The sequence below is a fragment of the Aedes aegypti genome, chromosome 3, assembly GCF_002204515.2.
Source record: "Aedes aegypti strain LVP_AGWG chromosome 3, AaegL5.0 Primary Assembly, whole genome shotgun sequence".
In the NCBI taxonomy this organism is placed as follows: Eukaryota; Metazoa; Arthropoda; class Insecta; order Diptera; family Culicidae; genus Aedes; species Aedes aegypti.
The window spans coordinates 125,617,844-125,645,218 of NC_035109.1; the positions used below are offsets into that span (position 1 = coordinate 125,617,844).

The 27,375-nt window shown below is 36.5% G+C and overlaps 1 protein-coding gene across 5 annotated transcripts in view; it reads left to right on the plus strand.

Moving 5' to 3' along the window:
- The window catches only part of LOC5575776, a 123,312-nt gene that overhangs the window by 29,704 nt on the left and 66,233 nt on the right, over nucleotides 1-27,375 (plus strand). The window contains exon 3 of one of the 5 annotated variants that reach the window (XM_021849202.1): nucleotides 25,569-25,629. The exons of the other annotated variants lie outside the window; for them this stretch is intronic. The gene's annotated coding sequence lies outside the window, so the exon portion shown is untranslated. The remainder of the gene's footprint in view (nucleotides 1-25,568; nucleotides 25,630-27,375) is intronic. 5 annotated transcript variants of the gene reach the window in all.

Sequence of the window (27,375 nt, forward strand, 5' to 3'; positions counted from 1 at the left end):
GGTTATGTTAAGTAAATTGAAATGTAATATGTTATTAACAAAATGTTAATGAGAGCTTAAATTTGTGTCGCCAAATTAAGATGATTGTGTTGTTTGACACAGAACACCAAGATATAAGAAATAAATGGAATATTTGGAATGATACTAATAAAGAATTAAAAAAATTAGTACGACGAGCATACCAAGCCAATACGTCGATTGGCAGTGTCGGTTCTGTGGCTAATGTAATAAAATCATTGAAAATGGCACTGCCGCAACTATAGGAACACCCACAGCTAAGGCAACACTTACTCTGCCTCATTTAATATCGTACGGACGAATTACAAAACTAGCAAAACATTAAGAATAATAGAAAAATAATGAAAACCAACACTGGAAATAAGACATATTATTTAATTTCTCCTTCTGACTTTTTGACAAATTGCCACCCTTTCAGGTGACATAGGTAAAATTTCAAATTTGTTCCGGCTTTATATGGAAAAACTGCTTTTTCTCTACTGAAATTTGCTCCTAAGACTTCAATGCTTCCAGTGGACGATTTGACCTTTGCAAAAAATAAGTGAACATTTTGTAATTCCGAATGAAAAGAATCCATTTTTCCGCATTTATGAAAATTACTTGATTCATTCTGACTAAATACCGACCATACATAAGTCAATCTGACGTTTGATCACCTTTCTCTTTCCTACGCACGCACACAATAGAAGTAAAAAAACATAGAAAAAGAATGTCGCAGGCGTCGCTGTCGGAACATGTTTTGCTGGCGGAGATAGGCGGGGCTATAAATGTCAACGCGAAAATGTATGCCGTTTGACACTTATGTACTCAACATGTTTCTGAGCGAGAACAAAAGGAACACCAGCGACATTCGTTCTCTATAGTTTTCTATCTCTATTACGCACGCATATTGATTGTTTTCATACGAAAACCGTTTCCGTATGAAAACAAAAAACTAAGCAATCTAGTTCTAGATAATGTGCGTGCCAACTATTTATCCAGACAACATGACATTGACAAACTGCACCATGTTCTTCTAGACAATCTACACGGTGAAATCAGACTACCCAAAAAATAAGTTCTTTTTACTCAAATTTGGGTAAACTGCATTTAGTTTTTACCCACGGTTGGATTGTTTTGCCTCTCTCGCAACAGCAATGTTGTCAAAAACACGTCTCTCGCACCGACCCAGCGTCGAAGTTCAATACTCCGATGCACTGTGACGTCACGCTTCAATTTTGACAGGTACTGGTCCTGTTGTTTACAGTTTGGACTTAGTACTTTTTTCGAATCATTCTTAATTTCGTGAAAGTTTGCAGCGAGGAGAGGTCAAATCCATTGCAGATACCCACGGATCGTATTATTCTATCTTCCTACCGTGGAAAATCGTCACCAACAGCATGCTGGTGATAGAAATGCGAAGATTGAAAAATGATGAAAAAAACTATAAGGGTACATCCCTATGGGGTTGTACGAACTGGTGACGTAGGACCACGATGGTTAATTTAAATGAATTTGATGTCGTTCTTGTTGCTCGTTTTGACTTCATATTGTTTTCAGTGCTCGAAACTTTCGTGAATATTTATGCATATAACGATTTGCAGCCAAGTGTACGTTTAATCATGTCCCAAATATACATTACCTTTATCCGATGAATTCGTCATATTTATCTATGAAAATGTGAAATTTCACTTCAGGTTGTATGATCATTTTGAAATTATATTGATAACCTCCTATGAAATATATGATAGCATTGGAAAGAAGTTATTCGAGGATTATAATGAAAGCTTCAGTCATCGCTTTGTTGATCTTATGGTTTGAGAGAAATATTATTCATTGCTTGGCAATGTGATAAATAAAGTCGGAAGTCTGTTAACTCTCTTACACACATTTGGCGGCACTGAAAAGAGCCAAAGGCTTTGTTAGCTCGGATGCTGTCATAGATGAATCGCACTACATACATGAATGATGAATCGCACTACAGAATCCCCAACGCAAGTGTAGAAATTTGTATAAGTTCTCTGCTTATAAGACGAACCAATGAATGTTTCGTGGTGTGGATGGCACACATCAGCAACAGGTATTAGATCACACGGCTGAAGTCGAAATCTGAAAACGTAGCTTAAGTTTGAAATCTTGAGCGACTTGCCTAACGGGCTTGATTCTTGACTGCTCCACAGATGAGTTTATCACGAGCCGAAATATCATAAACTAGATGCTGAGGAGCTCTTACCAGCTCGAAAGCGAAAATGGAATGAAACCGAATCCGGCGAAGGAAGCATGCTTTAAACGCTTAGATTAGCAGATGATGCTCCTCCCATTCGTGCTCTTCTCTTCTTGTCGACCAATCTGGAAAATGGGTATGTGCCAATAATGTGTTGGCCTAAGAATTACTTGAAAATTGCGAAAAATGATAATGCGTGAGAAATTGATCAAACATGAATAGTTGGAATGCTTGACATTTACTAAATATTCTATAGATAGCTATTGATAATCAATAGTTTTCTTCAATATGAAGGTAAATTTCTGATCCATGGTGCCAAAATTATGAAAATTGTTCTATCAGAATTTCTTTTCAAAAGCATTCTAAACATGTCGCAATTTTGTTACATGTGATCATTTTCGTTATCGAAGTGTTCTCATAAAATATGGCAAATCAAAGACACTGTCGGAAATTCCACTCTAGTTTTCTAATCGTTGTGAAATGTTGATCACTCACCCCGACGGCACTGCAGCAGCTTCCACGAATAGTCTCAAATTAACGTGCCATCAATTATTCATAACAAATTAAATTTTGTATGAAGCTGCGAGATTGACTGAGAAATATAAGATCTAATAAGGTCGGAAATATTATTCTTTCAACTCTTTTCCACAAATTTGATGGTCCTGACAAGGTCCGATGGTAGATATATAGCACTGCGGGAAGTTATCACTTGATTGCCATGGTCAAACGGGAAATCCTCAACGCAAACAGCAACAGCAACGGGTAGTGGATCCACGGGCACGTGTCGAAATCTGGAAACTCGAGCGATTCCGACGCTCGATTAGCAGCAGCTCCTCGGATCAGCAACTCTGGGGGCTTCTGGTATCTGGTTCTTATCGGGCTTACTTCTTGACCACCGATGCTGAATTTATCACGGGTCGAAATCTGGGAGTGCGGATAAATTTGTGGCGGCGACGACGATGGCTTGGACGCTTCTCCGAGCAGCAGTAGTTTGCCGCTCGGAGAAGCGCCCAAGCCATCGTCATCGCCGCCGCAAATCAATCTTGCGTCTTCCTCTTCCGACGACACAAATTGGACTGTGACGCGGGTGCAAAAGCAAAGCGAGAATGACTCACCCGACCGTGTTCACAGTCCGACCGCAAAAAGAAGACTGAGGGAAGAAGCAGGGACCCCTTTGCTTTTATAGTGGGAAGCGAAACCGTCGAAAAGTGCTCGAACGTGATTGGTTGGATAAGAAAGGGGTCAACATTTATGAAATTTTCAATAGTTTAACAACAAAATTCACTTATCGGATATATTACTAACGATGCGTAGATACATTTCCGATCGAATGGTACTAAAATCGTAATAATTGGTTCATAAACAACTGAGTTATTAACGTTCAAAATCTCCCCTAATTTCGTTACATGTCTCATTTTCCGTACTTTTAAAGTGCACCCCAATATAGAAAACAAAGACGTAGTCCTACGTCAAAACGACTAAGTCCGAAACGTAAACAACAGGACCAGCAGCTGTCAAATAAGTGAGGATAGCCTCGTCATATGCATCGCTCTATGGAATATGCCAAGTTTGGGTTCTTTCGAGTTTACCTAACGTTAAGTTGTTTTAACCCATCACGGAGACTTCGAAAGCTACCGCTGGGTAGGTTTTTTTTTGCACTGGATTGTTTGTTTTGCCGCTGTCAAATGGAAACAACCTAATGATAGGTATATATCAGTTAACCCAAATTTGGGTTATCCCACGGAAGAGCCGAATTGCGTCAAAAGAAGTCAAAATTGGGTTGATTTGCAGCTCCGTGTAGTGTTCATCTTTGCATATGGCCGGTATGCTGATCCTTCCGCTTTCGCTCCGCTTCCGATTCCGCTACTGAAATTGTTTGAGCTGTACGCGGCTGAGAAGTAGAGCTGATTTCATAACGTCGGAAACGCCTGCCGTATAAATCAATTGGAGTTGTCACTTTTCCGTACGAAAAAATGAGCTGCTCAATTATTCCGCAAGTAAAAGTGACAATTTGCCCGAAATTACTTTGGTAAATAAGAGAAATTTTACTTGAGCGCTTTACTACCCATAACTGCATATTTGTAACATTTGACAAAAGTAGGCATTGAGTAAATGGAATACTAAGTATGCATTTTATGGCAGTATGGGAAGAAACTAAAATTTCTAAAAATTACCAAGAACTCAAAAATGCTTATTTGAGGCTCATATTTTGTACAATTCATATTGAATACTAGGTGAATTGTCAGAAAATAATTCTGATAGAAATTTCATTGCTTTCACATTACGAGGCTCATTTATAATCTCAATGTGACTGTTATGCGGTTATAATTACCAATGTGACAAAACAACTTGGTATTTTTTCCGAATTTTCTAGAATAATCTCACAGATTTCAGTAAGTTGATCGAAAGTATTTATCATTTGATGACTCTACATGGTATTAACACCGTTTTGTCAAAAAATGTCGAATGTGACTGTTTTGCAGTTATGGGCAGTTTACGTTTCAGGTGCTTACCACCCAAAATCACTTAAAGTTATGGTAAAAAGTGAGCTGTCATCACGGAGAAAAAAAATAGTAATTCCAATCAATTTTCGGTTGTTTTCAAACCAGGGATTAAATCCTGAGAAAATTGAGAGAATCTCTCACGTATCGCTCTCTGTAACTATCATAACATGCTGCACATTATGAGAGACTGTTTATCGTATACTGCTACAAGTTTGATCAGATTGGGGGGATAGTAGTGCATGATAAACCCCTCTAAACATGCTCCAAGCCTGGGGGACACTGTTGTTATTGGAAGTTCGTGGATTGTTTATCGTGCCAGTAAAGAAAAACACCTATCCCCAACGGTAAACAAGCGAGAAAAATGGATTTTATCATCGCTCTCTCGTTGGGGCTCTCGCTCGCTGCTTCCATTTATCAGACTTGTTACACCTTGCGATACAATGACGATCGTGGACCGCAACAGATGGGATGCTTTTCTTTGCTTGCTTTGATCGTGCTTCATTCTCAAATGAGAGCGAATTCTGCAACACCTGTTTCAAACTAAATTTAGGTTTAAGCCTGATTCGCTGCTGACAAGTAATTTCTTGGCCTATCTTGATGCATGGAAAATACCTGCAAGGAATCGATCAAGGAAGCGCTTTTTTCTGATCGCAGTACGCAGTTGGAAAGAGATGTCAGTTCAAACAGGAGTCGCTATAGAAAATTTCTGCAAGGAATCAGCGAGAAATTTCTTTAGCGATTCTTTTTTAGCAGCAATTCAGGCTTTAAGCCTGATTCGCTGCTGACAAGTAATTTCTCGGCCTATCTTGATGCATGGGAAATTTCTGCAAGGAAGCGCTTTTTTCTGATCGCAGTACGCAGTTGAAAAGAGATGTCAGTTCAAACAGGAGTCGCTATAGAAAATTTCTGCAAGGAATCAGCGAGAAATTTCTTTAACGATTCCTGTTCAGCAGCAAATCAGGCTTTAGGTTGAATTTTGCCTAAACAGATTATTGGTTTGAATTTACCACTTAGGTTGTTTGAAACAAACTACGATTCAAAGTTGTTTTCAAAACAACAAGAGAATTAAAAACAGCAAATATTTGATTTGAAACAACCATAAAATTTGTTGTTTATTTGACAGCTGAAGTGATTTGAAACAAACAAATTTCATTTTGAAATAAACTTATGCGTTGTTTAAATAAAACGAGTGATTTGATAGTTTGTCTCTACTTTCCTATTGTTTATTTCGTCTTACTTTTAATTCAAAACTTCTTTGATGTGTTTATATGTACTTTATCGGTATTTTAAGAGAGACTTCGATTTTTACTACTGAAGGAATAGAAATAATGGGTTTGGTTAAGCGATAAAAATCCCCAAACTCCAATTACCGCTTGCTACCGTTTGCATTGCTTCCATTGCAGTTATTTGCAAAAAGAGAAATCTGATGAAATAATTCAGTCGAATCGGTAAAAAAAAAACTTTTTGACAGTTGTTTGATTCCTTTTACTTTATCTGCATAAAGTTAAATAGAAATAAATTAACATAACGTAAATTATAACAGCTATAAATGCCTATAAATATGAGTACCACTGTAAAGGAATCATCTAAAATTTACGGAGTTTTTTCAAAACACCATACGACAAGCTAGTTCAATAAAAAACCTATTCATTGAACTTTTCACTGATTACTTATGAAAATTAAATTTACCAGATAGAACTTTATACGATAACGACTGATTCCAAATATGCTCAACAATATGCTCAAGACGGCTGGTTCTTCAGCCCAAATAAATTTAGTACTAATGAAGCGCTGCTGAATGGCTATTTCCAACAACCCAAAGAATGGCAAAACAATGCAAAGATTTGTTAGAAACTACAAATATATTCGATTATAACACCAAAAATCTGATTATAATTAAACATATATTTTAGTTTGAAAACATCTAAGAAAAAAATTTGTTTCAACAAAAAACTTCAATTAAGTTTAAAAAAAATCAAGTTAAACCAACTATTATTTTAATTTGAATTTTAATCAAAAATTTGGTTGTTTCAAACTACATACATGGTTTTCCCTCCGTGATTATGTTATCGTCTTTCAATGAGTGAAATATTGCGGCGCTCATTTTAAATCCACATCCAGCTGCGGCTGAAAGCGCAGATAATATACACGCAATTTGAATGCATCGTAATAATTCAAGTAGGCTTGGATTTTTTCATTCTTCGAGGACGCGAATGTTCCAACTTAGCTAAATCTGAAACATTTGATGATATTTATTATCACTGCGACAGTATATCGACATTTTCAGATAATAACATTCTATGAATTTTTCTTGTAGAGCGCAATACTATGTTAATGCTATTTATTGATTTCTATCGATTTCTATTGATTAAGAGGTGCATACAATCCGAAAAATATATAGTTGTGCTCAGTAGTGGTAAAACTAGGTTAAGCTACCATATGATAACAAAATTTTTCAACTGTTGGCAAAATTCAAAACCCTGATTAAGGCACAAAAATAAAATATGTGTTCTATACATTTCTATACATACAGGGAATATATGCACTATTTTTTTGAATTTCCAGCTTTTCTGTTTTAAGCCTGATTTGCTACTGAACAGGAATCGCTAAAGGAATTTCTCGCCGATTCCTTGCAGAAATTTTCTACAGCGACTCCCGTTTGAACTGACATCTCTTTTCAACTGCGTACTGCGATCAGAAAAAGCCCTTCCTTGATCGATTCCTTGCAGGAATTTCCCATGCATCAAGATAGGCCAAGAAATTGCTTGTCAGCAGCGAATCAGGCTTTACAGGAAAATGAAAACTAGTGTTTCTCCAAAATCCGTGTACCTTCAGATTGGCTTTCTCAGTCTAGGGTTATGAAAAGAGTTCTTTCCTTTATTCTGCCACTCTATTTTATCGAATGATGTTTGAGTCTGAGAAAAATGTCAATGTCATTGGTTTAATATTAGAATTGACTAGTTTTCATACAATTTACATTCTTCTCGGGAATTCCGGGTTTCCCGGGACGACACATATTATATCCCGGGAAACGGGAAAACCCGAAATTTCTCAAATCCCGGGATTGTTTGTCTCGGGATGGACACTATAGCTACCTGTGGCGTGGGAATTGGGTACGACAGGTAGGACTTGTACTACGCAGAACAACACCTGGGTAGGACAATCAAAGGATTGTCCAACCCACGATTCAACAAAAATATCAAGTAGATGAAAAAACCGAATTTAGTACTATACCATTTAATTCCACTAGAGTTTGTATCCTTTGACAGATACGCGTATTTCGACCTCAACTGTAAGGCCGTCTTCAGTGTCGTGTACTAGACTCGACTTATATCAACTATTTATCAATATACATGGAGTTTCTGGGCGATGAAATATTTCTTAAAAATTTCCAGTTTCTCCTGAGAATATTTGCGATAAGCCGGGTCAGTTCGGTGCCAAGAAAAAGAACTACACAAAAACATAGAAATTTTACTGTTCATTTATTTACCATCTAGAAATAGATGAGAAAATTAGAACAACCTCACTGGTTGTAAAGGCAAGAAGTTTGGTCTTTCTTTCCTTATTCTGCTTGCATTGAATTCTGATAGAAAATTGTACAGGCTCCAATGAAACCTTCAGAGACTCTAACTTCAAGAATATCGTCTCAAATTTTTCGCCGAAAATATGCAGGAATAATCATAGTGGTTAAATTTACAATACTTTCAGAGAAGTTTATCAAAAAATTCTTCGAAGCAATTTCGAAAGTTATCTTAAGTTTTCACACCAGTTAATACCGTCATGCTACCATTCACCGTGCATTTAAGAAAAATTTGCACTTCAAAAAAATCTATAACTTTCCCAAATAATTTAAAGCGTACTAGAATACCACTACGTAGCGTGCAATTATATCATATTTCAGGGAAAAATCTAAAACTAGTGATACATAACAAAAAATTACTAAAAAATTATGTTTGCAACTGTCATGTTAAGGTCGCCTCGTACCGTTCTATGTCACCATTTACCGTGCACACTAGTGCACCATTCACCGTGCGTATAGTTTTCGTCATGATTTTATTTCGTATCTTGAAGAAACGTTGTTGATGGAGCAACTATGTTGCTAGTATTGTGCGCAGTCATTTTTAAGTGTATTCAAATCTTCATTTACAATAAAAACGTAAAAAGTTTAAAAATCGGCAAAATGTTTATTTTGTTTCACTAAATCGTTATAGGAGATTTGACTGTATTGTCCAAACCATTCCATATTCACTCAAAAACTAAATATGAAGTAGTTAAATCACGACATAACAATAAATCTAATATTATCGAATAATTTCAAGACTTTTACACTAATGCACGGTAATAGGAACCATATATACTGAAATGGGTCCATTCACCGTGCATTTGGGTTTCAACTGAGACACAATAAAAAATTCTAATTTGCATAAAATCTTATTGCTCATACGATGAAATACATCTTACTAATAGTATCCACAGTGAAAACTTGTTGAAATTTTGAAAAATTTCGTAATCTAACGTTAAAACGAAAAATGTGAATTTTTGGTATTTCTACTAAGAGTATTGAAAAATCTCATTATCAAACAGAATTCACATGATTTTGACTGCATAAATTAGGTTTTTCAAAATGCTTTGTGACAAAAACTACTTCATTTCATCAGTTTTATCTTATTTTGCTGACAAAAGAATGATTTGTGAAAATTGTATGAATATTCTGTAAGAATTTGTATATGTGCACGGTGAATGGAGGCCGCACGGTGACTGGTGACTTAACGGTACTACAGCACTGTTATCCAATAATTCCTCCGATTATTCCTACACAAATTTCTAAAGATGCTGTCCAATGTTTTTCGAGAAGTTTCCTTACAAAATTCTGTGGAACACTATCCCGAGATTCGATTGCCTTTTTCGATTATCTAAGCAAATCTATATAAATAAAAATGGAATGGTGTTTGTATGTCACGAAATGGCTTGAGAACGGGTCAACGGATTTGAATGATTATAACTTCATTTCGTTTATCAAGGGTTCCGACGTGTTTGTGTGTATAAAAATCACAGGATTTTCACCGGGAAAGTCGGAAAAAACGGGCGTGAACGAAACTGTCATTTTGTATGGGACGGTTCATAGCGTATTCCAACAGCCTACTTGATGGCAAGACGAAGTTTGCCGGGACCACTAGTTATGTATAAAATCTTCTAAAACTTCATCAAAAGTCCAAGAGTTTTTTTAGCGATCCTTGTTCATTAATGGTGCCCTTCAAACTTACCCAAGTTTTATCAGAGGGTACTCTAAGATTTCCTTAGAAAAAAAATACTCACGGAATTATTTTTCAGAAAAATTTCCTTTTCATTTCCCTGGAGACATTCCTGGAAAAAAAAACTATCAAGACTTACTTGAGAAAATCTCGAAGTATTACTATGGGATTTTTTTTAGAAATCTTAGAAGGATTCTCTGGAGCAACTGGTGAAGGCATCTTTAGAGAAATTCCTATTTGAATATATATTTGAATATAAATCCTAGAAAACAGTTTTAAAGGAAATTCCTAGAAATTTCTGGAGAAGTTATTGCTTGAATTTTAAAAGAGGTTCAATCAAGAATCGTTAAGAATGTGCCAGGGAAATTGATGGATAAATAACTAGATAATATCATCGGAGAGTGAGGAATTTCCAGGAAAATTACTCAAAGAATTTTTCAAGGAATTCAGAAGATTTCTGAAATAATCTTTAGATAAATTCCATTTCAGGTGTATCTCCTTTTGAAAATCCAGGTTGAGTTCTCAAGGTATCCTGAACATCCTTGGGAAATAATCACAAAATAAACTTCATTAGAAATTTCCGGACTATTATCTGAACATTTGGACAAATACCTGAATAAATTTCTAATGAACTACAGAAAATCATGAAAAAACACATGCGCTAATACTTGTCGTAAATTCACTATAAATTCTAAAAAAAAAGTTTCAGGTATTAGCAATCATATGAAGAATTTGTTTTTATTTTTGGTTTCTGTTTTGTTTCTTTTTTCCCTCTTTTAGGTTTTTTCAGCTTTTTCTTTAATTCAATACAAATTTTATGGGAGTCGAAATTAACAAGCCAGCCTTCTAAAAATTATGTTATATTTTTCTGTTGAGCGGAAAAATCAACTGAATACGACACTCAAATAAAGTAACTTTCAATTTTCAGACAAGGGCTATAAGCTTCACTGTGCTCAAAATATTTGCCAACGTTTGTCCTACCCATGGTTTTAAACGTGGACGCGCCTCTGATAGCTACTGAATATTTCATGAGAACCTTTGAAAAATCTTTGAAATTCACAAGTTGATAATCGAATCCAAGCTAAGATATGATCAGATCATATGATCTTACTTTGTAACAGACACCTCACCGCTGAGTAAATAAATAATTGCTTTAAATTAGAAACTGCTTGATTGCTATCGATATAACGCGATGCAAGAAACAGAAAATTGTTAAACAAACAGTGAAGATAATAAATGACATACATACGTCGCTACTCTTCGCTATGCCGTCAATTTCACTAGCCCAACTAACTAATGGTTGCCTCGGCATGTTGATTGGCCACGGTTACTGCATCTTCAGTACTGCATTCAAACTGACGGACGCTACCTTCATGAGTTTGCACCAATCATCTAGGCTTTTCTAAGTGGCACGCGAAAATTTCTCCGAGACGAGCAATCGATGCATAGTGTGTGTTCCGTTGATGATTGAATTTATTAACTTTTCCAGTTGCAACTGTGGGTTTTTACTATTTCAATTGCGAAAAGATACTTTTTGCTAGGGGTATACATTTAGTCTTGATTGTTTTTTTTTAACGACAAATGCTCCGATGGCTAAGTAACGATAGTTACGACGAAGATCACTGAACTCACAAAAACCATTGAACAATAAAAAAGTGAAGCATGCATTTACTCATTAGGGTGACTCATAATGATTAAACTACAAAACTTATATGTTATATCTCTTTCAAATTTACTCATTTGGGCCCCATAAGCTACTTTGAAAGCTCTCAATCTATAATGACTATGGAAGTACTGATAAGAACAGAGAAGTAGGCTCTGTTCCAGCTGAGGCGTAATGCCAGAAAGAAGATGAAGCTACTGTGACAATTTGAGCGAAATCCGTCGACTTTAAGGGAGGAACTAAGCGAACTTAGAATTTGTATGGGGAAAATCGATCATTAGGAACAATGATTATAATAACTAATTGTTTCGACTATAGGTGGCGTTGTAGTCAATGTTTTTATTATTGCTCTGAATATTCTACAATAAATATAGAAGACACTGCAACAAACCGGAAGTCTTTTCGTTAGGAAACATTTAAATTCATACCTAGACAAACTGAAATTCGGTTTTATCACTGGGTGGAACGTTGCGTTTGAGTGTTCAAATTGACAATTTTGGGGATTGTATATAAAGGGGCCTCCCTTAGCTTAGAGTCCGCGGCTACTAAGCAAAGCCATGCTGAAGGTGTCTGGGTTCGATTCCCGGCCGGTCCAGGATTTTTTCGTAATGGATATTTCCTTGACTTCCCTGGGCATAAAGTATCATTCTTCGTGCCACACGATATACGTATGCGAAAATGGCAACTTTGGCAAAAAAAAGCTCTCAGTTAATAACTGTGAAAGTGCTCATTGAGCACTAAGCTGAGAAGCAGGCTCTGTCCCAGTGAGGACGTAATGCCAGAAAGAGGAAATTAAGAAATTAACCATTTGATTTGTTTCATAAAATTTGGCCACCCTAGTACTCATCATCCACCAAACCGCACTTCCCTCGCTCGCACTAGGGAGGCAAGAACTCGGTCAATTGAATTTCCGTTATCGGAGTGAAACCGAACAGAAATCGCGCGACCCGCCGGTCGATCACGGCAACCAATCTTCCATTCCAATTTGGTACGAAATTAGCATAAGCATCGAACTGTACTCGGGCCGTTAAAAGGTGCAGATTGCTTGGAAGCTTTCGAATACCAATTGGACGCGACCTTGTTCATCCTTCGGTGACGACCAACGATGAGTACCTACCTTGCAAGTGTGGTGGCCGGTGGAGGTGTTTTGCGATGTTTATGTCGGCTGTGCATGTAATGTAAAATCCACGTCGATTGTTGTTGAAAGAATTGAATTGCATTTGCTCAATTGCCGGTGAGGGTTTCCGATGTTGAACCAACACCAAGTTGAGGGTTATGTTCCTGTAGTGCACGTGAACCCTATGATGAGATACAAGGTGCAGCTCATATTTTCTTGAGCTTTGAGCTGCCATTTGACTACAAGGGCCGTTGACCGCAAATATTATTGAGTAAATTACTAGCAATTTTATGATTTTTATTCTCTAATTAATACTAACATAGTACAATTACAAATATTGAAGTGTCGATTAAGCCGTCCTTTTATATTCTCTACCTGAGTTCTTTCAGCTGAATGCAAGCTAAAATAACATGCAGAAGAAATTCCATCAAGAAGTAATTCAAGATAATTCCAAGGTCTGACAGGAGTTTCTCCCGAAGACTGTGAAAATTCCTGCTGGAATTTCGTCAAGTATTTTTTCTATGAGATTCGTCCAGGGGTTCTTCCTCCATAAACTACTACAAATGTTTCAAAACGAATTTCCAAACATTTCATTTATCATTCAATTGAAGATGACGCTAATGACACCTCTAGATTTTTTATGGAAAATTCTTTTAGCCTCTTAGCTTTTTTTAAAGAATATAACCGAAATCTTTCAAAGATTAGTTTCCTAAATACCATTTTCGCAGGCATCACTTGACAACTTTTCTTACGAATGATTTCTAAATCGTTACTGGTATTTACTTGATAAATTCCCGAAAAGCTTCTTTAGTTATTATACCTACTAATTGCGCTGAGATTTTACCATGAAGTACACATATTTGTCATAAATCCAACAATTTCTTTAAAAAACCATCCAAATAAGATTTTTTTTTTTCAAAAATGTTCCTAGAAACTCTTTCTTAGACTATCTTTAGGAAATTTTTCATATTCTCATAAATACCTCTAACATTTTTTTTCTAAATTTTCTCCAATTATTTGCTGCAGGTTATTTTTGTTCGAAAATCGATTATGAAACTATATCAAGATTTTCCCAAAAATTCTAAGAGATTTTTCTTGAAATTCAACCCTGAAACAAAAAGTTCAACCATAGCAAATATCAATATTGATAGCTGAAAGAGATATGCATTTGAAAGAATGAAAAACTATAGATTTGACAATAAAGATCGGAGTCGATTATCCGGAGACCGCATAATTGTTCAGTTTTGTTCAGTTATCCGGAATTTTAGGCTCAATTATCCGGAATATGTCATTTGCGACATGTTTAGTTTTCTTATGCATATATTTAAAGTAATTTAGTATTAATGATTGTTTTGGATTGGACGTAGACAGGAGGAGCGGGAGAGATACAAGAGGGGTTGTTCCGCACATTGAAACTCGATTTTACGCATTGTATGTATTAAAATTCAGAAACTCAAATGAATATATACACTCTTAAAAATAATGAAAATCACTCCGGACGTAATTCACATTATGACTGAATGACCCATGATGTAGGGGAAAGTGGGGCAGTTTGGCCACCTTAAGGAAAAGTCGATAAAAGAGCTGAAAATATTATGAATTTTTCGAATGTTTGTATGATTTCCAACAATTTTTAGATGAATACACTAGATCCGCATGATTTTCTTTGTCTTATAAAGTTCACGGATGAATGATTGATTTTTCAAAATTTCTCATTTTTCGAGTCGATTTTTTACTGATGGGGTGATATGAGCACCCCATTTTTGACTGCAGAATAATCTCATGTAATCTAAGAATTGAATTATTTTGTTACCACAATTGAAAGTTATTAGTATTTATGAATACTCCGTGCAGGAAGATATATTTTTTTAAAAACATTCTAACAGTCAAACACCATAATTCTGAAATGATGAAATTTAATAGTGTCATTCGGGGCGATATGGGCAGTTTTTCCGAACATCATTTATTTATTTTTAGTTGAGTTTTGAACATTGACTTATAACATGCCTATTGCTTTATTTCCTCATCAGCTTTGGGGTTGCATGTTATTTCAGATGAAATTTAAAGAATTTATGCAGTTTTAAGGGGGTGCTCATTCCACCCCATTGGCCAAACCGCCCCGACTACCCCTAAGTGATAAAATCACGTAAAAATGGGTTCTGAAATATGTAATCAAAGAAAATGTAATTTTACATGATGAAGGGCATAAAAACGATGCCGCTAAGATTGACATTTCCCGAATCAGACACCATCGTATTTAAAATGTGACACACATTCACGTCATTTTGCTCGCTTCTTTTATGTGCATACAAAAGAAGTAAAATCGCATGATTTTTTCGGAGTGTATACATTTTAATTTCATTAATAACTAGTGGTCCCGGCAAACTTCGTCTTGCCATCAAGTAGGCTTTTGAAAAACGCTATGGATCGTCCCATACAAATTGACAGTTACGTTCACGCTCATTTTTTTCGACTCTCCCGGTGAATATCCTGGGATTTTTATACACGCAAACACGTCGGAACACTTAACGAACAAAACGGAAAACTAATCATTCAAATCGATTGACCCGTTCGGAAGCCATTTCGTGACATACAAACTTTTTTATTTATTTATTTATTTATTTATTTATTTATTTATTTATTTATTTATTTATTTATTTATTTATTTATTTATTTATTTATTTATTTATTTATTATTTATTTATTTATTTATTTATTTATTTATTTATTTATTTATTTATTTATTTATTTATTTATTTATTTATTTATTTATTATTTATTTATTTATTTATTTATTTATTTATTTATTTATTTATTTATTTATTTATTTATTTATTTATTTATTTATTTATTTATTTATTTATTTATTTATTTATTTATTTATTTATTTATTTATTTATTTATTTATTTATTTATTTATTTATTTATTTATTTATTTATTTATTTATTTATTTATTTATTTATTTATTTATTTATTTATTTATTTATTTCTTTATTTCGTCAAGCATAGGTAGACTACATACAATAATTACAATACTTTCTTGCATGCTATGGATTACTTCTATTGTTCTTTAGCTGTGTTTTAAGCTGCTCTTTGGACATAGTAATGCCAATGAATTCGCAATGTACATTATACTGACGCATCATACGGTTTATTGGTCCGTTTTGAGCATAATGCGTTCTGCATGATTTTTCTGAAAATAATTTTCTTGTTCTTAAATGCCGAGAGGGTGTGTAGAAGTTTAGTTGAGAAAGAAGTGCAGCAGAGTCTACACGGTTCGAAATAATGTTGTTTATAAAGAGAATCATTGCGAATTCCCGGCGTTGCTTAAGTGTTTCCAAGTTGATGAGCATGCAGCGTGCTTCATACGACGGAAGTGGCAGTACAGTCCAATTCAATTTCCGAAGGGCGTATAAAAGGAATTGCTTCTGTACTGATTCTATGCGTTCTTCGTGTACGACATGATACGGGTTCCATACTAGGTGACAGTATTCCAAAATTGGTCTTACATATGTAGTATACAATAGTTTAATAGTATATGGGTCTTGAAAATTGTTGCTGAACCTCTTAATGAAGCCAAGCATGCTGTTTGCTTTGTTTATTATGGAATTATAATGTTCTACAAAAGTGAGTTTAGAGTCTAGGATTACGCCCAAATCCCTTACAATTTTACACTACTTGATTTCTTAAAAATACTTCAATTGGTGGTGTTACATATTTTCGACTAAATGCTATTGAATTACATTTTTTGATATTGAGCTGAAGCAAAAAAACACCACTCCATTTTTATTTATATAGATATGATTATTTGAAGAGGCATAAGCGTAACTAATAACAGCAAGGGCTGAAATAGGGGCTGCTCGACATATTCAACTTCAATTATCGACTGTAAACGATCAAAATTATACATATAAATTAAAATGTATTTCAATATTTGTACATACGATAAATTATGCAAATATGAACGTAAAAAGAGTCAAACTCATGGTAGGAGATGAATAAAGTGTTTTTAAGTGGTATTGTGTTGATATATAGATGAGGTTTGCTCCGAAACACATTTTACAGCAGCGCCTTTTGTCGTTTTAGCAAATGGCGGCAGTGGTATAGATTATTAAATAATGTTTCAAATCCACTTTCAGCTGACAATATTACATTTTTCAACAAGATATCCTTAGCGTTTTATAAAAGAGGCGAAATTTCTTGAAGATTTTAACTGTGTTCATTGAGTTTTTTTTAGTGATCAATAGTAAATTCAATAGCAATATTAGCATAGCATAGCATAGCATAGACTGACTGTACATGTCAATGGTTGCTACTCCGTGATTGATCGGAACTGGTAAGAATTGCACTGGGATCCAAATGAATAAGGGATGGGAGTTTCCGCTTACTCTCGAAGTGCAATTTTAGCAGATCTAATATTATTGATCAATAACGGCGCCGGCCAAGTCCTTACAGTCAGTTGGGATGGGGAGGGAATGTTAGGGTGTAATGATTGTTGCTTCTAGAGACCGAGAATACCTCTGCATCTCCACAATCACCACGGGAAGGGTGTTTATTAGTGGGGGAGGAAAAGATCTGGGAGTCACCTTTGGTCGGTGATGCGATCCATGGACAAGGGGGAAATATACGACTTACATTTAAAACTAGTTTTGTATTTTTGTCTCGAGAAGTTTTTAGTAGTAGATTCAAAAAAAAAAAAACGTCAACATCTATAATATCGAACAATTCAAAAGAAGTTTTTATTAATAGCGAAAACTGAGAATTACATTATATATTTTAAATCATATGAAACAGCAATAATGCCGACACTTGTAGTGACGAACCATACATAGTTTGTTTGAAAATTACATATGAGTATTACTGTGCATTTTTGTCTCGAGATGGTAGAATTTTTAAAAAATACGTCAACATTCACAATGTCGAACATTTCAAAAGATATTTTTAATAATGTAAAAAAGAGACAAATATATGTATATTGAAATTGTGTAAAACAAGCATAATGCCGACACTTATAGTGACGAACCAAACAAAGTTTGTTTTAAGTAGATGAAAAAAACCGAATTTAGTACTATACCATTTAATTCCACTAGAGTTTGTATCCTTTGACAGATACGCGTATTTCGACCTCAACTGTAAGGCCGTCTTCAGTGTCGTGTACTAGACTCGACTTCCGGGCGAGTCGACTTCCGGTCGAGTCTAGTACACGACACTGAAGACGGCCTTACAGTTGAGGTCGAAATACGCGTATCTGTCAAAGGATACAAACTCTAGTGGAATTAAATGGTATAGTACTAAATTCGGTTTTTTCATCTACTTATAGGTATTCTACTAAACAGCTCGAAGATTTATTATCAAAGTTTGTTTTACTATTACACAAAAGTTACACTTTCAAGGAAAAATGTGTTATCATAAGCATGAAACGAACTCACCAGTTGGTAATCCATCCTCGACTGAACACAAATATCTCTTCGCAACACAGTGCGAACAGAAAAACTTCTTGGCGTCCCGAAAACAAACCGTTTTCACGAAGCACTATTCAGCAAGACGCGCGAAAACAGGGAAAAAAGAAGTTCTCCGACGACGAAAACACGCGCGAAACCGAGAACAAAACCTATCCGTCGACGCAACGATCCATCCTGCTTGGGCTTCACGGAGCACTACCGGGTAATAGTAAATTCAATAGCAATATTGAAGATTTATCCAGCAGTTCGCCAAAATTATCTCAATATATCCGCCAATCCAAAACCTGAATTAACCCGTGGAAAATCTACACTCTTAAAAATAATGGAAATCTCTCATGATGTAAATTATAAAACGACACAAAAATGTGTCCTTGAAGATGTATCGAACAAAAAATATATTTTTTTTTTTGTTAATGGACATGAAAACGATGGCACTATGATCGGCATTTCCCGAATCAGACGCTATGGTATTTGCAGTTATGGGCAGTGTAAACATTCGACATTTTTCGCGACGTTTGTTTCGCTTCCATGGTCAGTAGGCAAATGATTTCTCTACCCTCACCGTCACCTACCGTCTCTGCCACTCACCGTTACCTCTCAGACACAGCACGAGCGGTAGAATGAACATCGTAAATCACAAAAATTGTGAAATTAATGTCGTCTGACACGATGACATTTTCATAAATGATGAAGTTTGCATAGATTTCGAGAATTTTCTGATCATAAACAACAAGAATAGTTTATTCTTGCTTGTTCTGTCGAATGTGACACACATACAATGAAAGCAGTTCTGAATACGGAAAATGATGAAAATGAACAACACCGTACCGTTTTCTTGTGACGTAATAACGGTCAGCTGCATTCAATTAACATTTCTCGATTACTTTTTCAAATCGGCGTAAGTAACTTTCATACGGTTTTGAGAAAATTAATTAAGAAGAATCATAACCTGTCTTCAAAAACTGTTTTAAAATGAATCCCCTTTTTAACATTTTTTCGCCGTGTACATCGCTCAAATTTTGCATGCAATCAGCTCGCGTTAAAATACTAGGTAATTTCTATCGTTTCCCACGAAAATTGTATGACAAAATGATAAGCCGTTTCATTCAGTTACTTTCGACGTTTTTGTACCAGTGTAAAACCGACTCAAGTAGTGTTTTGTTTTGATTCGTGGTTAAGTCACTTTGTCTCTCCATACAACGGAGCGGCGAAAGTAGTGGTTAGGTTGCGAAAGTTGAAAATCTTACTTTCGTCGTTTTGTAAATTTTAAAATTGAACGTTCTTAAAGTGAAAAATCGAGTTGGTTTAGAGCGGAACGTGTAGAAATTCGTCTGCCAAACACGTAGGATTGATAAAGTAAGTTTGTTCACTTTTATGACTTGAGTCTGTTTGAATAAGGTTTCGAGATTTTTCTTTCGTACGTTCGTGTTGTGAATGCAGAAGGCAAAGGCTGTCAAATGTCAACGAAAAGGTGTCAATTACCATGAATGCTAGCAACACTGATCTCAACATACACGTGCGAGCAGATTACCATAGCAAAACAAAGGAGATCTCGAAAGGAATGATTAATCGAAATCTTTTAGAATTTTGAAATCTGTAAATGAATATTCATATAATCCACTAAGGGTTGCGTCATTGTTGATTGTTCAAATATTGGAAAAAAATAGCTTATAATTTCTGAAGAAACCACCCAGTTTTATTCGCTTTAAATTTCCGATTTTACTGCATTTATCGGATTACGGATTGATACGACTTATTTATTTATTGTGGTCAATCATGTTTGTAGACCGTTACAGAGAGTTTCTTATGCGCTAGTTACACTACTACATTCAATTACCTAATTTTCCTTCTTAAGATAATGTGCGGAAGTATTGTTTTAGCTTCGCTTTGGATCAAGTTAAGTCGATTGAATTGTAACAGGTCCGTCACACTCCGGCTCAGATTGTGTCCCACTTCTAGTACTGCATTTGGTCCCTCGGTAGTACAAAAGCTACCCAAGTTTGACAGATCGCAGTACACTTTTCACGGCCTTCTAGATTACCTTATGAGCCATAAAATTTTGAGCAACTGCAAGGGACATGGAGGTCTTTAATTTGTCTTTGATTGTAATGTCTATTATAAGTAGTCATCATTTGGTTCATTGGCCCGAATTTTGCATAATTAGTACGGTAATAGTTGATTGCAAAGAGTTCTCGATGGCGTAAACGTCTGGATGGTACATACCTGGGAGGGAGAAACCGATACAAAATTTATGCACGTCAAGGTGAGCCGAGATTCTGCTGTCACGAACTGTCACTGTGAGCCCAGATCTTAAACAATGGACAAACTTTATAAAAGCGCGTAATTGATCGAAACATATTATTGCATTTTTTCAATTTTGACAAAAAATTGCTTGAAAAGCTATTCATGTTGATTCAAAAGTAATGTCACGATAGCACCTTTCATTTTGATTGAATATAAAGTATTCAAATACACATCATTTTACTTTTTCCAATAAAAACAAAAATAGAAAACTTAAGCCCTTTTTCCATGTTTGTCCCGAACGATCGAAGGTACACAACAAAAGAAAACTAGCGATTTTAATCAAGTCTGCCTTGATTGTCGTTGGCAAACTTGAATTTTCTTGCAGTTCAAAATAAATTTGTGTCATATTTTGTGTGTAGTATCGGTGTCTCCCTCCCAGGTACATACAAGTTTAATTTAGACAATAATAGTATGGAACCTTGTGGGACTTGAGCCGTTATTCTTAACTCCTGCGAGCCGGCGTCAGTACACGGTTTTGGCACAAGTAGTCGGGAACCCGCATTCTGTGCAGCACTGCGGCAATGGCCTCTCAGCTGGCGCTGTTGATCACGTTCTTCACATCTATCGTGACCACGGCACAGTAAAGATCTCTTCTGCGCTATTGTTTCAATGCTTTCTCGGCGCTCTCCAGCACTGTCCGAATTGCTTTCACTGTCGACCTTCCTTTCCGGAATCCAAACTGCCTTTCTGAAAGCTCGTTCTCCCACTCTCTGGCATTTCATCATCCTGCTGAGGGTAACCCGTTCCATGAGTCGAGTGTATCCAGTAAACATCTAGGCCTATATGATCCTGGAACCTCGGGCGGTTTTACTGGCTTCGGCAACAGTACCAGTTTCTGAATTCTCCATATTTCTGGAAATTGATCTTCGTCCAGGTATTTCTCCATAACCTTCCTTACCATATCTGGATACGCAAGACCGCTGCTATGAGTACCATGTTGGAGATTCCGTCCGGACCCGGGGCCTTGTTCTGCTTCAGCGCTTTCACAGCTGCTATAAGCTTCTCGTTGGAGATCTGACGACCTTCTGCATTTTCTACCTCTTCATTGCCGTATGGTGATGCCGGCCACATTGTAGCATCATGCTTTGGGAATAGACCCTCGACGATGACTCGCAGTTTGTCCGCACATGTTTCGGCCTCGATAGGCATCCCCCCAAGGATTAGCATCAGCTGCTCGGCACAGCTCTTTGAAGACTTGCTCAGCTTAATCTCACGTTTGAAAGCCGTTCTGGCTTGCTGGAACATAATTCTCCACTCTTCTGGGACTTCCTCAGGTTTCGCTCTCTGATGTCGTCTCCTGGCTTTAAGACAAGAGGCACGAAAAGTGCAGACTGCCTCGTTCAACCAGTATACGGGACGCCGGTTGTTTGATGGCTTCCGTTTTCTTGGCATTATTATGTCACACGCCCTGACCATCGCTTTTGTCAGCTCCACCGCATCGAGATCCGGGATATCGCTATCTACACGAAGTGCTTCGACGAAAAGGTTCTTGTCGAAGGCCTTCGTCTTCCACTGCTGTACGATAGTCGTGTTTCTCGGCGTTGCCGCGCAGTCCCGTCGGCCAATGGTATAGCGGATTGCCTGGTGATCGCTATGGGTATACTCCTCACTGACCCTGCAGTTCATGTTGCCCGCCAGCGATGGGCTACTCCATGTAAGATCGATGATCGATGCTCGTCCTTTTTTCCTACATATGCTAACGATACCTTCATTGCACAGCTGAAGATCTATTTTTGTCAGGGCCTCCAGTAGTCTGTAACCTCTGGCATTCTTTACCCTGCTACCCCACTCCACGGCTCATGCATTGAAGTGATCGACAAGGTCATCGGTTAATTCCTCTAACATCCGCCTGAATTCGTCGAGCGTCCACCTCGGAGGAGCGTAATAGCTGCCTACGTAGATACCATCGACTTTCGCGATCACGAATCCTTCTTTGGTGCTAGAAACCACTTCTTGGATGGGAAATCTACCCATAATATGTATCGCCGCTATTCCCGTGCTGTCCGCCACCCAGTTGACGTTATTGAACGGTACTCGATACGGCTCAACTATAATTACAACGTCGCACCTTGCTTCCGATGTTGACTGCCAAAACAGTTGCTGTTGCAGATCATTATTGGACGTGATCTCGTCCAGGTATTTGCACTCAACCTCTGCCTCCTGAGTAAAGGCTTTTACGCTTGCCTCGTTGGCCAACGACTCAGCAATCAACTCCTGGTAGGCCGAGCTTTTGATCACCGAATCGTTCTTCAGCTCAAAGAGCATTTCTCCTCTCTGAATATGCCTCGTTCTGACTACGTTCTCTCCGAGGTCTTTTAGTTTTCGATCATCTCTGACCTTACGAAGAATCGCTAGGTACGTGATTTGGTCGTTTGTCTTAACTAGTATGGCGCCCACCGGTGAACCCCGCCACATCCTAGGTAGACCATGCTTGAGCCCCTTGTCAAAAGGACCAGACGCTCGGCCACCTCCCGGAGGAAGTACTATAGTGTATTCCGTACGGTTGAATGGATGACTTTCGCTTGGAGTAGCCAATAATCCCAAACTCCCACCTGGCACCACCTCACTCTAGCTGATGTCAGAAGGACAACAGTTCCCAGTTAGCACTACCAGCTAAGTACGCAACCCTTAGCTGGCGGTCTTTTTCATTGTTAGACCCGTGGAAGCGTGAGGTAGGGGTTTGTGAGGACCAGAGCTATGTTGGACGAAACACTATTTGTCAACCCTTTGGAGCTTGTTTAGATGTGTTTTATCATAAGTACACTATTATGACCCCGATATAAACAGAGCTGTAACAGTAGACGATATACAGACTCTTATAATATGCTGAATATAATTATTGTTACAGAGAGCGATAAGTGAGAGATACTTTCTATTTTTTCCGAATCAAATCCCAGATAGGAAGACAAAAGATTGAATGGACCCAAAGTTTGCTTGATGAGGAATTTTACATTTTTTAAATTGTGCTTTGACCTTTGTCCATTCCTTTTCGTATCTTAGTTTTTCGACGTTTCGATCTTTTGTCTTTAGAACTAATATCCCTTCGACATTTGAAATGGATTCGTCACCTACGGCGAGTAACTCGTAAACAAGTTTAACACTAAACCAAAATAAATGGCATATTACTAAATCGATCATTTTTCTAGCAAGAACGGTTGTTTAATTTTCTACATTTCACCCCCCTTAATGCTACAGCTAGATAGCTCGAAATTCGAAATTTTGGAATATGCGACACAAAGGATTGGATCGTTTCTCAAGGCGATGGTTTACCGCCGAGAATATGGTTAGAGCGTAAAGGATCACAAGCTTACCGTGAATTATTACAAATTCATGAGGTTTAAATATGCTGCAAAACAAAGAAAGACATAGGGGGAGATCCCCCAGTACCGGAAACTTAAGCCACTAAATTCATAATTCGAAAACTATTGATTTTATGGGCTCGTGTTACCCATTTATGATAAATACACCGTGTCCAATATATTATCATACACTTTTTCTTTTCTTTGGTATAACTTTACTGAATGTAGGATAATCCAATGTTTTAGTATTTCATAGTAGTCTGGTAGTATTATACTAACGTAGAATAGCTTGTTTTATGAATAAGAAAAAATAATTGCTATGATAAGTGATGAAAGTCGTGTTTTGCACTTAAAATGAATTTTTGTTCATAATGGTCTGGTTTACAAAGCGAAAATCAGAGCATTCACAAAAAAGTTTCAGAACCTTTAAGTTAATCATATTGCGTTTTGAATAGATAAATATTGATAAAATTTGATAAATATATGTGCGATAACTGCAGATTGAAATTAGGCTCTGCCTATGAGCGTGCCGCTGGAAATATTTTTCGTAAATTCTTAAGTTGATAAAATAAGTTTATAATTGAAATATTTCCAAAATATTTCCTGTAGTGAATCAGTATTACAACCACTTTCAAAAAATATTATCACCAATGATGTCAGTTAGACAAGCGCAAAGTAATGTTATCTCGAATTTGTATGAGAATATACTGGACACGGTGTGTTATCATGTTTATAGTGTACAAAAATATATTTGAAAAAATAAATATGAATTTTGACAATGGATTTTGATGATGTATTTTAGTACCAAATTGATCGATCTTGAAAGGTGGCACCCAATACCGGACACGATCTGGAAATGCCTCGATTTCTGCAAATTTGAACATCATTGAATGTGTACACTATAGGAATAGTTTATAATTATCAATTCAATGCATTTGCAACATTTACAAGAATAATTTGAGTCTTTCTTAGTTTGCAAGATGCCTATCAAAAACCTCTTCCATATATGATGAAAAAAATAGCACATTTTACGATGTTGTTCTGAATAATCATTCTTCTTAATTTTATTGCATGTTTGATACCATGATCGACGGAACCCATGAAAAATGAAAGTATATTGAGACACTGACGCAATAATTACGAAGACATCATATAACAGATCAAGCTGTCCGAAACTGAGGGACAGGAGGTGCTTAACGAAAATTGTAATTTGTCCATATTTAGTTCAATTATGGTACAAAATACATTCATACTATCAAATAAGAGGTATGTTCGATCGTGCTTGTGTGATCCAAAGTATTTTTTTTATATTCAAAATAATTACTAAATAGGCTCAAAATTAAGAGAATACGTCAATTTTTTAAAGATTTTCAAACTTTTCTACGTTTTAAAAAGGCATGCATATTTCAAGGATGTGTTATTCTACGCAAACATTTGTCTACATAATAGCTTTCTTTTATACTAATACACCATCTTGATTGGACCATGATTTCTCAATGTTTCGACTTTGTCCGGTATTGGGTGCTGTCCGGCACTGTGGGATCTCCCCCTATGTTTTCACTTTTTCAACTCAAAGTTAAAATTTCAAGTTATGTAGTTGTAGCTTTAAAGCGAGGATTTGTGCTTCAAGAAATTCAAGAAATGGTTTTATTTTACATTCATCTTAGAAAGTGTGCATTTCGAAAGCAGTACATGTTGTGCAGAATAAATAATACTCTCTTTTTTTTTTTTTGTTCTTTTTTTAGGTACTTTTACAAGGAATCGCAAAATTTCAACTTCCTATTTTTGCATAGGAAACACACTTGAGTAAGTATATATTTCAAAACCGATTGCTTAACTAATTAGGAAAGTGATGGAACAAGTACCACTTTTTTTATTTTACATACAATCCCACTTTCGAAACATAAGAAAATTGGGAACATTTAATGCAGATTATAGTACCCATAATCACAAAACTATCCTATATGAAAAGGAAATCCAAAAATCGTTTGTTAAGACGGGAAATTCTTTTGTTAAAATGTGTTTTTCATAACTAACATATGACCTTTTTGTTACATATCGAAACAATTCCTACTTTTCAAGAATGATAAAAAAATAAGTGCCAATTCGGTGTTTCCTTCACTTAGCAATAATTAACTTTTGCATGTCCGTAGTTTCTCGTTACAAATATCTTGGTTTAGCGTCTTAAGACTTCGAACTGACGTTTTGAAATGATTTATAATTGTTTGGGGGAATCAATATTAAACTTGTACTATATCCAAGTTAAACGTAGATGTGGCAAAATGTGCTGTGGTGCCGTGTTTGATTGCCCTGACGAGGGCAATACCCATACGCTACAAAAAAAAATTACAAAACCAATCGAATTGAAGCTAATCATTTATGACTCTCAATTATAACTAAATCTCACAGTTCTACAATCGTTGACAGCAATTCCAGTAGCTACAACTGTTTAGACCGTTCGCGTTGAAATTGTTTCACATTCACACAGAACAACAATAACCCCCAAAGCAGCGAAAAGGCCGCTTCAACAAGAGCACATACCATTTTAATAACGTGCAGTTTCTCACACGATTATGCTCTTGTGTTTTTATGCTCGTACCAAACAGACATCGCCGGCCAACCAAACAGCATGGGGCACACTATGGTTGCTGTCCCCGCCAAGAAAACGGATTGGCGGACCTTGTAATTTGGTTTTGCAACCCTTCAGTCGGAGAACGTTACGTAAGCCACGTCGATCGGCAGTTTATCCACCCACAGCTATTCCGCACAATCGAAAAGGTATTCAACCCAGTCGAATGACTGTTTGTTGCCATCCAGCAGCAGCTGGACGCCTGCAAAATTGTATCGCAAGGCGTTTCTCCCCCTGTTGGGGAGGAAGTTGGTGAATTGCAAACCAAACACGCGTTCAAGGTAAAATATCTAAAGGTTTCTGGATTTGATCAGCACAGGATTGAAAAAAAAACGGGCCGCATTTATATTGAGAATTTTTTGCGCACCCGTCGACAAAATACTTAATTTATGCAATATTGAAACGGGTCGTTTTGATCGATTCACCCTTCATGGTGTGGTGAATGTACTGAACACAGTGTTATTTCTATTTAGCTTGGCAGTAAGTTTTTGGCAATCAAACGCCACCTAGCATTTGTCATAAGGGAAACATATAAGCTCTTTCTGTCCACACCACGCAAGAAATTTCCAAATATTTCTCTAGACATTCCTTTACAAGATTGTTTGAGGAATCTCACAAGGCTACCAATTCGAATTTCAACAGCATCCATCCCGCTTTTAACAATCATTCATATATTCTTCTTGTATTCCTTTGATTATTTTTTAAAGGCTTTTCTGGAAAATCTGATTCGAATTTCTCAAGTTTGCAGTTAAAGAAGTTACGAAACTGTCCAAGATTTTCATCAGTGTTTCGCCGGAAATTTTTCATAAGTTCTTCTAAGCTTTGTACAAAAAAGTCATTTTTTGTTCATCTTGGTCGTTTGATTATTACATATTATGTACAGTACACGGGACAAATATCTTCGTTAAAATTACTACCATAGC